Raw genomic sequence first — 16,657 nt, 5'->3', positions numbered from 1 at the left:
GAGCAATGCTGTTCACTTAATTTTATTACAGGAATGTTCTCTAGAATAAAGAGAGTTGATGCATCTTTAAAGCTGATCTGGCTTTCCCTGGTGGCTAGTGGGCTTATTCATTTGTAACGCTTAATTGTCCCCTCGTCCCTGAAGTGGCTGGTCGTTTGCCTCCCCATCGGTGGCTCCTGCGGCTCCACTGGGAGCTTAAATGGAACATGGAGTCTTGGAACCAAAATCTTTCATTTGGTCCGGCCACAGAGCAGCTCTCCCTAAGCCGATTAGCTGTCATTCTGCTTTAATGGATTCCTCATCCAGCCCTCTCCCTTTCCCTCGCCGACCTGCCGCTCAAATGGAAGAAATGTTCCCTGGCAGAGTGCTACATGCTTCAGCTGGAAGTCTTCTTTCTGTCAGGAGTTGAATTGGTTTTGGGTCTGTTGTTTTCTTCTCTATGTCTTCATGCTCTGTTTGAGGTTAGGGGCAGTGTTGTATGGGTTAACCCTTTACACTCTTACCCGTATACGGGTTGAAAATGTCAGATTTGGACACTGATAAACACCTTAACCGGAACGTAGTAGCTCTACAGGAAAAAAAAGAGGACTGAGCACGCCCCCATTCTCATCGACGGGGCTGTAGTGGAACAGGTTGAGAGCTTCAAGTTCCTTGGTGTGCACATCACCAACTAACTATCATGGTCCAAACACACCAAGACAGTCGTGAAGAGGGCACGACAAAGCCTATTTCCCCTCAGGAGACTGAAAAGATTTGGCATGGGTCCTCAGATCCTCAAAAATTCTACAGCTGCACCATCGAGAGCATCCTGACTGGTTGCATCACCACCTGGTATGGCAACTGCTCGGCCTCCGACCGCAAGGCACTACAGAGGGTAGTGCGTACGGCCCAGTACATCACTGGAGCCAAGCTTCCTGCCATCCAGGACCTCTATACCAGGCGGTGTCAGAGGAAGGCCCTCAAAATTGTCAAAGACTCCAGCCACCCTAGTCACAGACTGTTCTCTCTGCTACCGCACTGCAAGCAGTACCAGAGTGCCAAGTCTAGGTCCAAAAGACTTCTCAACAGCTTCTACCCCCAGGCCATAAGACTCCTGAACAGCTAATCATGGCTACCCGGACTATTTGCACTGCCCCCCCACCCCCACCCCCCACCACATATTTTTACGCTGCTGCTACTCTGTTAATTATTTATGCATAGTCACTTTAACTCTACCCACATGTACATATTACTTCAACTACCTCAACTAGCCGGTGTCCCCGCACATTGACTCTGCACCGGTACCCCCCTGTATATATAGCCTCCCTACTGTTCTTTTATTTTACTTCTGCTCTTTTGTTCTCAACACTTTTTTGTTGTTTTATTTTACTTTTTTATAAATAAAAAAAAATGCACTGATGGTTAAGGGCTGTAAGTAAGCATTTCACTGTAATGTCTGCACCTGTTGTATTCGGCGCATGTGGCCAATACAATTTGATTTGATTTGATTTGTACAGTAACATGATGTACATGATGTCAAAGCTCTGGCTCTGCGCTTCACAGCGCTGTATGGGTTTTCACTGACAGCCATTCTGAACTTGAGCACCGTGCGACAAGAAGTTGTCCCCATCCCTCCTTGTAATTGGGCAACTTTAGCAAATGTCTTACTGTCTGAGTGAGGGAAATGCTGTAAATTACGAGGACTCAATGTATTTTGAAAGATGAGACGTTGAGGATTCTAATAAATACCACTTTGATGTAGGGCGACAGGTAGCTTAGTGGTTAAGAGCGTTGTGCCAGTAACCGAAAGGTCGCTGGTTCTAATCCCCGAGCCGACTAGGTGAAAAATCTGTCGATGTGCCCTTGAGCAAGGCACTTAACCCTAATTGCTCCTGTAAGTCGCTCTGGATAAGAGTGTCTGCTAAATGACGTAAATGTAATGCAAGCTAAACACCTGTGATTCCAAATGTGCACTTCCATATCATAAAACTCATGTAATATATAGTGTCAACGTTTATGATCACTATGTTTGATGTACAGTTACAAGATGACATGGCATACCCTGGGTTGTCCTGAACAGAATGAGCCTATGTTTGTTGTATTGTGAAGAAAATCTTACATGGACCATGCATCTGAATGCGCTCACGACTCCATTCTATGCACACCAACATTATGATCTGCTTCTCTGAATTACCTATATTTTATAACTTAACTAGTCATGTTGGCAATAGAACAAGCTTTCAAATTATGCCCACCTCACCCAGATTGCAATTTATAATGGACCGTTTTCGGGTTGCGTAAACAACAACAGTAATTGTGTAAAGGCGGGGATGCAGGGCTGTGTTCCAAAGAAAACAACTACAAGTGTGCTAGTTCCTCAACAGCACAGGTAGGAGAGCTCAAAAAAGCACCTTATAGTTGAAGACTCTTCTTTAAGTCATAAAAGTGCATTGAAATTACTTAGGAACTGTGCACACTGGAGAGGTGTGTGGCCACTTGGAAACACTAGTTGTCCTCTCACTCAAACCCTTGTCATTTTTTTATCTTATGTTGCACCTACCCAACATTTTCCAAGAATATTCTTATCATTTCTTCTGTAAGAAACATTTCAATTTAGCCCTATCCATATAGGCCAATTCTCAGGCGTGTAAGGTGTTAATGTCACGTTCGCTGAAGGAGGAGGACCAAGGCGCAGCGTGGAAGGTGAACATACTTATTTATTAAATGATTACACGAACAAAACAACAAATCGATACGTGACGTCCAAAGGTGCAAAACACAAACCTACACAGGAACAAGATCCCACAAACACTGTGGGAAAACAGCCTGTCTAAATATGGTTCCCAATCAGAGACAACCAGCAACAGCTGACACTCGTTGCCTCTGATTGAGAACCACTCTGGCCAACATAGATATGCATGAACTAGAATAAACAAAGAACACTCACACCCTGGCTCAACATACAAGCCTCCCCAGAGCCAGGGCGTGACAGTACCCCCCCCCAAAGGCACGGACTCCGACCGCGCCAACCAAATACCACAGGGGAGGGACCGGGTGGGCACTCCGCCTTGGCGGCGGATCCGGCTCCGGGCATGATTCCCACTCCCTCTCTAACCCCCCAAAGTACCCCTGGTCCGGTCTGGCCCTGCTGGCCGGAGCTGGACTGAACACCGGTGGAGCGGATTGCTCTAGCTCCGGCGTGGAGCAGCTGACCGGTGCCGGACCAGGCACCGGTGGAACAGGCACGGGCTGTGCCGGACTGACGACGCACACCACTGGCTTGGTGTGGGGACCAGGAACAGGCCGGACCGGGCTGGCGACGCGCACCGCCGACTTGGTGCGGGGAGCAGGAACGGACCGGACCGGGCTGACGACGCGCACCACTGGCTTGGTGCGGGGAGCAGGAACGGGCCGGGCCGGGCTGACGACGCGCACCACTGGCTTGGTGCGGGGAGCAGGAATGGGCCGAACCGGGCTGACGACGCGCACCACTGGCTTGGTGCGGGGAGCAGGAATGGGCCGAACCGGGCTGACGATGCGCACCATAGGCTTGGTGCGTGGAGCAGGAACAGGCCGGGCCGGGCTGACGACGCGCACCACTGGCTTGGTGCGGGGAGCAGGAATGGGCCGAACCGGGCTGACGATGCGCACCATAGGCTTGGTGCGTGGAGCAGGAACAGGCCGGGCCGGGCTGACGACGCGCACCACAGGCTCGATGCGAGGAACAGGAACAGGCCGGACCGTACTGGGGACACACACCACTGGCCCTACGCAGGGATCAGGAACGGGCCGGACCGGACTGGTAACACACCCCAGTAACTCTCGCCGTGCCTCTACACTTTCCCTCCCCTCTGTGACCAGTGGCCCCCTTAACCTGGTGGCCTCCTCTGCAAACCCGCTGGACCGCTCTATTGCGGCCTCCTGCTGCCCCGTCGTCCACGGCGTGAGCCCCCCCCCTAAAAAAATTCTGGGGGTCTCTCCCCCCCGTGGGCCAGGCCTCCATAGCTTTCGCCAGACTTTCGCTCCTCTGCTTCCAAGTCCAGCCTCTCTCCTCCTCCCGCGGCTTGACCCAGTCGAGGTTGATGTCCTTTAGCGACACGCTGCTTGGTCCAGTCTAGGTGGGATCTTCTGTCACGTTCGCTGAAGGAGGAGGACCAAGGCGCAGCGTGGAAGGTGAACATACTTATTTATTAAATGATTACACGAACAAAACAACAAATCGATACGTGACGTCCAAAGGTGCAAAACACAAACCTATACAGGAACAAGATCCCACAAACACTGTGGGAAAACAGCCTGTCTAAATATGGTTCCCAATCAGAGACAACCAGCAACAGCTGACACTCGTTGCCTCTGATTGAGAACCACTCTGGCCAACATAGATATACATGAACTAGAATAAACAAAGAACACTCACACCCTGGCTCAACATACAAGCCTCCCCAGAGCCAGGGCGTGACAGTTAAAATGGGGGCCAGAGTAAGTCAAGCTCTGTTTGAGGCTAGGGGCAGTGTTGTAGGTGTTAAAATGGGGGCCAGAGTAAAGGCATCAGCATACTGCTGGTGCCTAACCGAACGAGTGTGCTCGCATACTCTCTTAAAAAGACCTTTGATTGAGAAATGAGAAAAAAGCAGCAATAATACTGTTTGTCCATTTTGAGACGCCGTAGCCAGTATACACTTACTCAAAATAGTCAGAATTGATCTAAGATAATGACAGATTTCTTGAGTTAATTTATATGTTTTTGCCGAGGAGATCTTAGCTGTGCAATTTTACGTCTAACTAAGATGTTTGGTGCTGTATTTCTCAATGAAAAAATGTGCGTTGAATCGTTGAATAACAACAAAGACTTTATTGAAGAATCCCTACTGTTGACCAATCACTGACTAAGGGGCGTAGACTTCGGCTACGGACTTCGGCTTGCCTCCAGAGAAAAATGTGTGTGTCCGAACAGCCGAAAGAACCCTCACTGAAGTCCAAAATGAACAAAAACATCACAAACTGTTGTCATAATATATGCACAAACTCTTCCAAACTGTTTCGGCTGGGAAGCATGCGGACGCCTTAATTCAAGCTCTGTTTGAGGCTAGGGGCGGTGTTGTATGTGTTAAAATGTGGGCCAGAGTAAGTCAAGCTCGCACAAACGCTCCCTAATGGAACTTAAGTAGCCTACCCACAGTTTTGACTGAAATTCTTCATGAAAGCATTAACATTTCTCATGCAGTTAGCATGCTATGTCTTTTTTGTTCTAAGTAAGTCATTCTGAAGTGGCTTGCTGGGAATAATGAGGGAACAAGATTGGTAATTTGTCCACTCCTAGACCACATCTCCAACATGGGCCTTCCTCACCAACGTGATGGCACAGTGAGAACCTCACATCAACAAAAAGCCTCTCAACATCTAAGCAGATGCCGACCTATCAAAAATGGAAAGCATCTCAACGAGAGCCCTCCAATGCAATGAGAAATGAGGTCCCATCCATTCTCACGGGTCGTCCAGCACTCAAACTTCATCAACCCCCCCAACACTTAAAAACGGAGCGAGTGACGAGGGTTAGTGGAGAGGTGAAGGAAGGAACAAGGTTTTCAGGCCTGTGAATGGGACAAGGGCATTTGTCTGTGATTAGAGCGGTAAGCAGGGAGACATTTCTGTGCTGAAAGGAAAGCTTACAGCTCATTATGCGGTACTGAGGATTAAGATTGTCAACTATTGTTCCCTGAGGGCTTGGCCCACAGAGGGAGGGACTTGTCCTCCTTTGAGCCAGCAGCCACACACTACCCTGAGTTCCCCCACTTTAAAAGGCCCATAATAGGTTCTCTGCAGCGGCTAGGTTGTATGATGGAGGAATCTTTTCTCATTATAAGTATTTTTTGTGTCCTCTGCTTGTCGTCCTTTGTGATTCCGCAGGGTGATTATCAGCCCAACCTCTGCAGTGGTGAAACCTGAATAAGAAAGAAACAAGTGGAGTGTGGATGGGGGGAATAGGCATAGCAATTAGTAAAGACATGTTTGAAGAAAGAGCACGGTGCACACGAACGATTCCTTTTGAAGTTTCACAAGCCTTTGTCCTGCATCCTCCATTCTTCCATCCAAGCGCAGCAATTCTGCATAATGTTCCTTTTTGATACTCCTATGTTTGTGAAATGTTTGTCCCTCTAGAAATGCCCAAGAACCACTTGCATCACTTTGATCAGTAATGAGGACTCTGACTTTCCTCTTGTCTGCTTTTGTTAATGTGCAGATTCTCTGACTAAATGAATCTTTTCATATTTTCAATCTTTTTGTCTCCTTTATAAGAGAAGAGAGACTTAAAACAACGTTCACGTTCCATTACAAGTCCAAACACTAAGGCGACAGAAAACTTGTTTAAGTTAATCAGCATGAATTCAGAATTCAGCTACTTTTTATTTCTAATGTTGATATAAAGGTCTCCCTTTACAAGGCCGTATCTGGGTGTGAGTATAGCTGTGCGATTACCCCTTTAGTTAGTTTGTTACACAAACATAGGGATCATTCCCCGGCGCCTCGGCTATCGGACGTCAGTTTGATCAGCAGGACATTGTGTTGAAAGTGATAGCTTGAGTCAACGGGAATGAAGGCTTGTTTTTACATTTCAAAACGTTCTGTATACCCACGTACCATTCACTGTAATCGTTCTCAATTCATTTAAACTGCAGACGTTTGCGTTATTCCGAGATTTGCCATGGTTTATGAAGGTATGTCAGCCAGCGTGGCAAAGACATTTGAGCTCTGCGTTGATGTCCTTTGTAGCTTTGTGATTTGTTAGATCTAAGTGTGACTCCTTCAGTATGTGCTGTACACGTCTGGCAGAGGGAGGAAAGCTGTCATATGGTGGAAAGTCAATTAGTTAGGCTTTATAAACATGTTGTACCAAGTCAAGCACAAACCACAAAGTACAGTTCACTCAGCCCTCATCTCCTCCTCGTAATAATGTATAGAATAGTCTAATGATGTAATACGTATAAGTTAGTGTTTTGCTGTAAACATTCATTCATCAAAGGGACACTGTCAGCAGTAACCTCGACACAGTGAAAGATGACCGGCCTTTTAACCTAAGGCTTTAGTTTTTGTCTGACTGTTGACTTTGTAATGTTGGTTGCATAAGCTAGTCTCACATTCCAGAAAGGGTTTTACAGTACAGTGTAGTACAGAGTGTTTATCGATGTTTTGTCCATGCACATAAAGTACGTGTAAACAATCTGTAAAAGTATTTTCGGCTTTTGTTTATGTTGTTTGGCAGGCTGCATCTATCAGTTTGTATCAACATGATTTGTAATAATATCCATGTCCTGTATATTACCCATCTTCTTAACCTTATGTTAGATACGGGGATGTCAATATATGTTCCCTGCTTCTCTGAATTAACTTTCATTTCTCCGTAACAGGAACCTCAAACCTGGAACCCCATTCATTTTATGGAGCCTTTATGTGTTGAAATGATTTGGACGGAACTGGAGAGAGGGAGTTCAAAGTGCAAGGGCGGGAGTGTCGGTTTCAAAGGGAGCGTGAGGCGATCAATATATGAGATATGTTAATTCGGTAAAGCCCCGTCCTGGCCTTGATGTTTGCTAGAGTTACACTGAAGCAGCTGGGATGATGAGCGGGAGAGTGGAAGAGAAGAGACAGAGACACACGTCGCAGGCAGCGACCACCTCCAAAGACAACTGTGAATCTCCTCATTTCACTTCCCCTCAGATAAGTTTTAGGAGGGCTGCTCTTACAACTCAGAGAAGAAAAAGTTCAACTGAACAAAAGCATAGCTTGGGACAGTCGATGAAACAGAGATAGACCTGCGTGGACATAAAAGTGTGTCCCTTTCCCATGTGCACTGTCCTCTTTGGTGTTAGTGAGAGGCTCCTGTGAGACAGACAGACAGGCATGTGAGGAGGAATCCAGTCGGTTCCCTCCTTGAAGTGAATCCATGTGGGAACTGCCTGAACAGATCATCCTAATGTGAGGGGGTTGGATCAGGCCATCATCCTAATGTGTGGGGGTTGGATCAGTCCATCATCCTAATGTGTGGGGGTTGGATCAGGCCATCATCCTAATGTGTGTGTGTGTGTGGTGGGGGGGGGGGGGGGTTCAGGGTTCCATTGTATCTTCTCCAGTCCACCCATATACCCATTTGAGGCAAAACTTTGGCTTTCATACGTGACCCTGAGTAAATTAAGTGTTAACATGATATGAAGCAGCCGCTGCACACAGGCATGAGGGAAATGTGCTTTCCAAGTGAGGCAGAAACCAAGGTTTGAACAATGAACAAAAAAAGGCCTTTTTGTGCAGATACACACAGAACATGATACTAACTGCAGGTTTCAGAACTTATAAAATGCATCGCACTTGACATTTATGACCAACGGGATGGAACCACTTGTACCCAGATATGTTATTTTAGTGAATGTTGACATTATGCTTGTACTTAGTAATGTTCATGCTCCGAGGATCTGTTCTTTATATACATTTTCATCTCAACAATCAACCGCACCATCAATTCCAAATTGTTCAGCAGAATACAATAGCGTTCCATTACCACTTAAAGATACTTTAAAGGAAGATATACAGAAACTTAACAGTAACCCTGGTATAGCACATTTCAATAGTGAATTGGAATTGGTTTGCAATGTTTCATGACAAAAGATCCATCACATGAATCATTAATCATACTGTGTATTTGAACTATGTTAAAGAAAAATTCCACCCAAAACCACTAACTCCTATAATTTGGAGTGTTAAATATGTGCAAACAATATTTGTTGTGAACAAATCTTTCATTTTGTCGTTATAATAAGGTTGGTAGCAACATTGTGGAAATCAGTTGCAGCTCAAGTCGACCACAAAACCCAGAATGCAATACTCTCTCTATGGGCTGGCTAGCTAGCTAGCTAGCAAACGTAGCTACACACAAAATAATACCAAAGTCAATATCAGCATGTGAAGTAGCTAGCTAGCTGTAAAATCGCCTAAACAAACTGCACTATCAATTTAGGAGACTACAATCTCACCATGTTCAACCTGCAGATCTATGTGCCTCGCAGAGGGGAGTCTGACATTCACAACGGCCATGCAATGCACCTTGACTGATGAGGCACACAAATAGGGAAATGTGTTAGACCCTCTGTTAAATTACAAATTTCTCGTGGAAGGAATATCGCAACAATATGATCAATGGCTCATTCGAGAGAAGACAACCTCCCGCGTTATGACATCGGACAGTATTGAAATCTGACATGTATGATAGATGTTTCGCAATCTAAAAGTCGTATTCCTATTAAATTCCAGTGTAGTGAGAGCGGCTTTATCTTAATGCTAAACCAGTGGTTCCCAACCTTTATCAGTTACTGTCCAACCAACTAAATGTTGCTCTGCCCGGAGTACCCCTGAAGTACCCCCTTATGTGCATTTTACCAGTAGGGCTATGGTCTCATGAGGCTTCTCAAGTACCCCCTGTGGATAGGCCAAATACCCCCCAGGGGTCCTAGTACCCCTGGTTGGAACCACTGATCTACACTACTGTAGGTGGATTTCTTCCTCTCACTAATACCAGGGACTGAATGATGCCTAATCAGACATTACCTCCCCCTAGTGGTTATACCTGCTGGTCCTCTCTTCCACACACAGAACAACCCTCCAACACTACAGCCTTATTCTAAAATTGATTAAATAGTTTTTCCCCCTCATCAATCTACACACAATACCCGATAATGACAAAGCAAAAACAGGTTTTTAGAAATGCTTGCAAATTTATAAAAAATAAAAAACTGAAATATCACATTTACATAAGTATTCAGACCCTTTACTCAGTACTTTGTTGAATCACCTTTGGCAGCGATTACAGCCTTGAGTCTTCTTGGGTATGACGCTACAAGCTTGGCACACCTGTATTTGGTGAGTTTCTCCCATTCTTCTCTGCAGATCCTCTCAAGCTCTGTCAGGTTGGATGGGGAGCGTTGCTGCACAGCTATTTTCAGGTCTCTCCAGAGATGTTAGATCGGGTTCAAGTCCGGGCTCTGGCTGGGCAACTCAAAGACATTCAGAGACTTGTCCCGAAGCCACTTCTGTATTGTCTTGGCTGTGTGCTTAGGGTCGTTGTCCTGTTGGAAGGTCAACTTTTGCCCCAGTCTGAGGTCCTGAGTGCTCTGGAGCAGGTTTACATCAAGGATCTCTCTGTACTTTGCTCCGTTCATCTTTGCCTCGATCCTGACTAGTCTCCTAGTCCCTGCCACTGAAAAACATGCCCACAGCATGCTGCCACCACCATGCTTCAACGTAGGGATGGTGCCAGGTTTCCTCCAGACGTGATGCTTGGCATTCAGACCAAAGAGTTCAATCTTGGTTTCATCAGACCAGAGAATCTTGTTTCTCATGTTCTGAGAGTCTTTAGGTGCCTTTTGGCAAACTCCAAGAGGGCTGTCATGTGCCTTTTACTGAGGAGTGGCGTCCGTCTGGCCACTCTACCATAAAGGCCTGATTGGTGGAGTGCTGCAGAGATGGTTGTCCTTCTGGAAGGTTCTCCCATCTCCACAGAGGAACTCTAGAGCTCTGTCAGCATGACCATCAGGTTCTTGGTCACCTCCCTGACCAAGGACCTTCTCTCCCGATTGCTCAGTTTGGCCGGGCGGCCAGCTCTAGGAAGAGTCTTGGTGGTTCCAAACTTCTTCCATTTAAGAATGATGGAGGCCACTGTGTTCTTTGGGACCTTCAATGCTGCAGACATTTTTTGGTACCCTTCCCCAGATCTGTGCCTCGACACAATCTTGTCTCGGGGCTCTACGGACAATTCCTTCGACCTCATGGCTTGGTTTTTGCTCTGACATACACTGTCAACTGTGGGACCTTATGTAGATGGGTGTGTGCCTTTCCAAATCATGTTCAATCAATTGAATTTACCACAGGTGGACTCCAATCAAGTTGTAGAAACATCTCAAGGATGATCAATGGAAACAGGATGCACCTGAGCTCAATTTCGAGTCTCATAGCAAAAGGTCTGAATACTTATGTAAATAAGGTATTTCCGTTTTTTATTTACTGGGTCCAGACTCGTATAGGACAGTGATACTGGGTCCAGACTCGTATAGGACAGTGATACTGGGGCCAGACTCGTATAGGACAGTGATACTGGGTCCAGACTCGTATAGGACAGTGATACTGGGTCCAGACTCGTATTGGACAGTGATAATGGGTCCAGACTCATATAGGACAGTGATACTGGGTCCAGACTCATATAGGACAGTGATACTGGGTCCAGACTCGTATTGGACAGTGATAATGGGTCCAGACTCATATAGGACAGTGATACTGGGTCCAGACTCATATAGAACGGTGATACTGGGTCCAGACTCATATAGGACAGTGGGTCCAGAACAGATAGACCAGGAGTCAGCCCAGTAGGCCAGATTGTGGCTAGTTTTGACCCTCTGTTCCTCCTGTGCTGAGGTCCCAGAGATCCCTGGACTGAAGCAGGACGTCGCGTGGTCCAAGTCGTTCCCCCCTCTGTGCTGGTAATCACTAAAAGAGAAGAGGAAATGCTTAATGCCGGGTCAGTCCTCTGCTCGACAGAATAAGGCCTCCCTAAATCTGCGCTGTGCTTCCTCGTCGTGGACCCCTGCCAGAGAGCAAGGCACCCTGGGTAATCGGCCCATGCAGATGGATTACCTTATGGAATGGTCTGAAAGCTGGAAACTATTCACAGAATAATTCAACAGTTTAAGCATGTTCATATTTCGGACTGAGATGGAGCTCAGAAATTGCAATGCGTAATCACATTTAGTAAATAGTATTTAGTCCTAAACTTTGTTGCCTTGGTTCAGTCTAAAATAACTTTCAAAGGAGCAATTATTAGGTGGACAGCGTAGTGAAAAGGAATGTTTAAAAAGATTAATTCTAGCTTCATGTCTCTTTCATGTTGAAGACGAAAAGGATTTGTGGAGGACCTCTGCGAATTGTGTCCTTAGGCAATGCAAGCCAAGCATACATAGCTGGCCATTAAAACCAATTAAAACTCACACACCCAGGAAATGTTGTGAAATGTCAACATTTAATAGCGCCGAATCAGTAATGTTTAATGAACTTTGAAAATGTTAACGCTTCAAAGATGCATCTGGTGCGATTATGACTGTAAATATCCTCAACAGGTTGTTAATCTGTCGGCCTCTCTGTGTTATTCATTCCTTTGTACGGTTGTAGTGGCACTGGGTAATGTAGTAACGTCTGTGCTGTGACCACTGCTCGTAAATCTCCCCCTCCGTTTAGAGCCAGTCGTTAATACAGACCTGTGTAACAGCACCAAACGGTAATGGTTTCCATAAGCTAGGCCCTGGAATTGTGTAAATCAGATTCTCATAGAGCCTGGGGTGAAGGCTGTAGCTAGCATTGCACACTGTCAATCCTCTGGAGCTATGTCTTTGAATGTGTAGAGCTGCAATAACAGTCCCTCTCGGGTTTCACGCTCTAGTTTCTGCTCAAAAGGCAGAAAAGATGACAGAGTAATTAGCGTGGTTTTGGGATAAATATTATTTGTTTAGATCTGGGTGTTTAGTTGGGTAATCTTCTGTCCAACAATTTTTTAGTCCATCGGTTATTATTATCTGGCCTTGTACATCAATCTAAAACATGTTGTGGCAAAGCTCTGGTTCTGAGTGGTTTTAGCCCTCCACCATTCAAGCCACAATTGAACTGTGAAGAGTTAGGCTTGGCCAGTGAATAACAGAGGACAGTAGACACTGACCCACCCACCCTCTCACTACCAGACTAGACTGTCCAGACTGAGATCCAATGTCTCTGAATTAAAATTACTGAAGGACATGACCCTGTTGGAAAACAGAGGCCTACACCAACACTGGACTCAGGGATTCATATTTCTGAGGACTGAGCTCTCTAGAGCTGCCGCCTAGCTGCTCTGCAGACATTAAAACAAATACAGTGTGTGGTTACACAAACAGGCCTGTCACAGGGCACCAAGTCAGTGAATGTGTGAAATGTAGCACGCTGTTGTGACTTTTTCCCCTGAATAAAGGGGATAAGGAGTTTGTTTTATTGAGAAACCTGACTCCCCTCATACTGCATGTCTTTGTTTGACTTTCCATAAATCAGGGAGAGTTTTTGATGGGCAGGTCGCCACGGGTGGAGGCTGATTTTCTGCAGCCATGCTATTTGGATGTACTGTATATCAGAACACTAATGGAGGGTATATTACTGTAATTACTGTAGGTCATGGAGGGTATATTACTGTAATTACTGTAGGACATGGAGGGTATGTTGCTGTAGGACATGGAGGGTATATTACTGTAATTACTGTAGGACATGGAGGGTATATTACTGTAATTACTGTAGGACATGGAGGGTATATTACTGTAATTACTGTAGGATATGGAGGGTATATTATATTAGTACATGTAGGGTTATATTACTGTAGGACATGGAGGGTATATTACTGTAATTACTGTAGGACATGGAGGGTATATTACTGTAATTACTGTAGAACATGGAGGGTATATTACTGTAATTACTGTAGGATATGGAGGGTATATTATGTTAGTACATGGAGGGTATATTACTGTAGGACATGGAGGGTATATTACTGTAATTACTGTAGAACATGGAGGATATATTACTGTAATTACTGTATCACCGGGTATATTACTGTAATTACTGTAGGACATGGAGGGTATATTACTGTAATTACTGTAGGACATGGAGGGTATGTTGCTGTAGGACATGGAGGGTATATTACTGTAATTACTGTAGGACATGGAGGGTATATTACTGTAATTACTGTAGGACATGGAGGGTATATTACTGTAATTACTGTAGGATATGGAGGGTATATTATGTTAGTACATGGAGGGTATATTACTGTAGGACATGGAGGGTATATTACTGTAATTACTGTAGGACATGGAGGGTATATTACTGTAATTACTGTAGGACATGGAGGATATATTACTGTAATTACTGTATCACCGGGTATATTACTGAAGGACATGGAGGGTATATTACTGTAGGACATGGAGGGTATATTACTGTAGGACATGGAGGGTATATTACTGAAGGACATTTGACTCGTGATTAGAGGGTGGGATCAGATCAAAAGAGGGGGGATATTGTAATTGAGTACAGCTGAAATTGAAGGAATGATTTTCAACATGTTCGTGTTCTCTGTGTGTGTGTGCTCGAATGTAAGTGCACAGTGTAATCACAATAAACCCTCGTAGTTCCTTTAGTGTTTGAATGTGCATTAGACACCACTTGAGAACATTCTGTCGGGCTGTATCACCGCCTGGTACGCCAACCGCAGGGCTCTCCAGAGGGTGGGGCAGTCAGCCCAACGCATCACCGGGGGCACACTGCCTGCCCTCCAGGACATCTACAGCACCCGGTGTCACAGGAAGGCCAAGAAGATCATCAAGGACCTCAGCCACCCGAGCCTGTTTATCCCTGCTACCATCTAGAAGGTGGAGACAGTACAGGTGCTTCAAAGCTGGGACAGAGAGACTGAAAAACAGCTTCTATCTCCAGGCCATCAGACTGTTAAATAGTCACCACTAGTCGGCCTCTGCCCAGCACCCTGCCCTGAACCTTAGACACTGTTACTAGCACCAGGTAGTCTAACCTGCACCTTAAAGACTGCTGCCCTATGTACATAGTCATGGAACACTGGTCACTTTAATAATGTTTAAATCAAATCAAATCAAATCAAATTTTATTGGTCACATGCGCCGAATACAACAGGTGCAGACATTACAGTGAAATGCTTACTTACAGCCCTTAACCAACAGTGCATTTATTTTAAACAAAAAAGTAAGAATAAAACAACAACAAAAAAGTGTTGAGAAAAAAAAGAGCAGAAGTAAAAAATAAAGTGACAGTAGGGAGGCTATATATACAATAGAATAAAGTGACAGTAGGGAGGCTATATATACAGGGGGGTACCGTTTACATACTGTTTCACCCACTTCATATGTATATACTGTATTCTAGTCAAGGCTCATCCTATATAACTACTGCTGTAAACACCTTTTATATTCACATACTGTCTATACACACCATTCACATGAATATATATTTATATTCCAGACTCTGGTCCGGAAGCTAATTTCCTGCAATTCTATCCATTTTGCCATGGGGTTTTGAACTGTGTATATAAATACTGGATTCTCGACAATGCCGATTCTAATATTTCTACTACTGTACATTGCATTTTGGTTACACTGTTTTCATCACCTCATGTTTATTTATGTACTGGATTCTTGACATAGCTCACTGTAATATATCTACTGCTATACATATAATTCCTAGTATATCTTGTGTAAATTCATCTGGTATATATGGTGTATATACCTATAAAATATTTGAAGAAAGGGTACTGTGGAGGGAGGGAGGGAAGGAGGGAGAGAGTGTAGGGGCCCACTGTAGGGGCCTAGTATGTAAGGAGCATGGCTGGGTGAATGGAGTGAATATGAAGCTGTCAGGTGCCCATCAGTGGTGCTCTCTTATCTTCCTCTCTTCTCCTCCTCTTCCTCTCCTCTCTTCTCCTCCTCTCCTCTCTTCTCCTCCTCTTCCTCTCCTCTCTCTTCTCCTCCTCTTCCTCTCCTCTCTTCTCCTCCTCTTCCTCTCCTCTCTTCTCCTCCTCTTCCTCTTCTTCTCTCCTTCTCCTTTTCCTATCCTCTCTCCTCTTCCTCTGCTCTCCTCCTCTTCTTCTCTCCTCTTCCTCTCCTCTTTTCTCCTCCTCTTCCTCTCTTTTCTCCTCTTCCTCTCTTTTCTTCTCTTCCTCCATTCCCTTCCTCTCCTCCTCTTCCTCTCCTCTTCTCCCCTCCTCCCCTCCTCCTCCTCTCTTCTCTCCTCTTCCTCTCTTCTCCTCCTCTTCCTCTCCTCCCCTCCCGTCCTCTCCTCTCCACTCTCTCCTCTCCTCCCCTCCTCTCCTCTCTCATCTCCCCTCTTCTCCCATCCTCCCCTCCCCGCCCCTCCTCTCCTATCTTCTGGAGGCCCAGTACTGTAAGAGTGCTAAACCATGTACTCTTTGAGATCAAACTGTCCTGCCACCGGCTTCAAAGAACTGCCAGCTCTGAACATGCCGGTCATGTGCTGTAGTTGGAGGGAGGAGCAGGGGAGAGTGTGGAGTAACCAGAATACCGTACAGCAACTCAGGTTACCAGTTAGTCAGATACAACCATCTAGCACTCTATAAAAAGAGCAAACGGGATGCTGACTTCGTTTTCTTCTATTTGCATTTAAAATATATTCTCAGTCCAAATGGCTGAATTCAAAGACATTGGCTCCAAATCAATTCATGTGGCGCTCTCAGGTGGTCCGAGACTGTTCTCAGCTCGCTCTTTTCACAAGCATCGTTTGTTTACTGAGCTCTTCAGCGCTGGCCAGCCAGGCCAATATTAGCACATATAGCCACTGAGAATAGATAAGTCACTTATCTGTTTTGACAAGTTGGCATTGGTTTACCCAGTCCCACCTGATGTAATGTCTGATTCTTGCATCTCTGGTGAACGGCTCCTCTGAGAATATGTCCACATCTTGAAGTGGTTTCATAGCGTGCAGTATGGCCGATCTGTTTGGCATTGGCTCATCATTGTTAATCCATCACTCTGTGTGTCTCCTGGAGTGAGGAGGGTGGTGGCAGAACAAAGCCTTGAGCAGGACCAGTCAC

The 16,657-nt window shown here is 45.5% G+C and overlaps 1 protein-coding gene across 1 annotated transcript in view; it reads left to right on the top strand.

The window, feature by feature from the left end:
• The window catches only part of LOC311104651 (fibroblast growth factor receptor-like 1), a 69,933-nt gene that overhangs the window by 46,869 nt on the left and 6,407 nt on the right, over positions 1 to 16,657 (top strand). The window lies entirely within an intron of this gene.

The sequence above is a fragment of the Coregonus lavaretus genome (assembly GCF_964263955.1).
Source record: "Coregonus lavaretus genome assembly, chromosome: 29".
Classification (NCBI taxonomy): domain Eukaryota; kingdom Metazoa; phylum Chordata; class Actinopteri; order Salmoniformes; family Salmonidae; genus Coregonus; species Coregonus lavaretus.
Note: the sequence above shows the minus strand (reverse complement) of the source record. Positions and strands in the feature narration are given on the sequence as shown.